Here is a 1,078-nt window from a genome sequence, read left to right as displayed (position 1 = left end):
CAATCTGTGTAGCTTCATTGTTTGAATAAAGGTGGGCAGCACTGGTAACTTAACAGGGGAAAATCTACCTAAAATCTACCCAAAGAGATAAAAACACAAATCTCAGTCACTGTTACTCAGTACCTTCTGCTCCTGTGATTTCTTCCAGCACACACTTCTTAGGCACTTCTCTCAGACAAAGCCTGCATTTGTCTCCCTCCAAGTGTTTACAGTTGTACATATCCTTGGATACTCAGCTGAATGTCACCAACAGTCCTAACTTGGTTCAGCAGCTGAGGTCTTCTGTTTTGTCACTAATTATGGAGTTAATTGACAGTATGAGAGTTAATTTTTTTTCCACAGTGCTCTTAAGAAATACAGAAAATATATAAATCAATGTCCTACAAATACTTGAAACTTAACGGATACATTGTGTTATTCATATCTATGCTGGGTTCTTCATTTTTTCTCTCTTTTTCTTGAAAGCATTAGCGCATCACTAGCACCATATCGCTCACGTTCTCCAGTTCTCAGATGTGCATCCAGCAAGAATCCCTTTAACAGAGACTTTGGCTGTGAATTTACAACAGTCACATGTGTGTAATTTTAATTCCTGCAATTTTTCCTACTTGCACAATGCCTTCTATTGTAAACTCCCTTACTTTCAGCTCTCCCTAGCACCCACGTGGTTTGGCACAAGGCAGCAGCTCCATGGTTTACCGCTGCCGACACGTATCCGTTATTTGCGTAGGCAGCGACTGTGCTGCGGTACCTCAGGAGCGGCTTTCTGTCCCGAGTGAGGCCTTATTCATTACTTTTGTTGAAAATAAAAAAGATGAAAAGAGAAGGGCTTTCTCCCCCTTCAGGAAGGCCCGTGAGGAGCCAAGCCTTGACCCCTAAGCTACCGAGCCACGGCGCGGCCGTCTCACCGAGTGCATCTCGACACCCGACAAGCCGTTAGCCCAACCGCACCAACGGTCCTCGCGGGCTGCCGCGCGCCAACGGCCGCTGCGCACGCGCACGTGCCCACGGGCACACCCGCCCTGCCGGCGGCGCCGCGAGGCTGCGGGCGAGACCACTGCGCCCCGCCACGGGGGGG

The sequence above is a fragment of the Nothoprocta perdicaria genome, unplaced genomic scaffold, assembly GCF_003342845.1.
Source record: "Nothoprocta perdicaria isolate Ctin4 unplaced genomic scaffold, notPer1 scaffold_31, whole genome shotgun sequence".
NCBI classification, from domain to species: domain Eukaryota; kingdom Metazoa; phylum Chordata; class Aves; order Tinamiformes; family Tinamidae; genus Nothoprocta; species Nothoprocta perdicaria.
The sequence above is the reverse complement of the archived record's forward strand: the minus strand, read 5'-3'. Positions refer to the sequence as shown.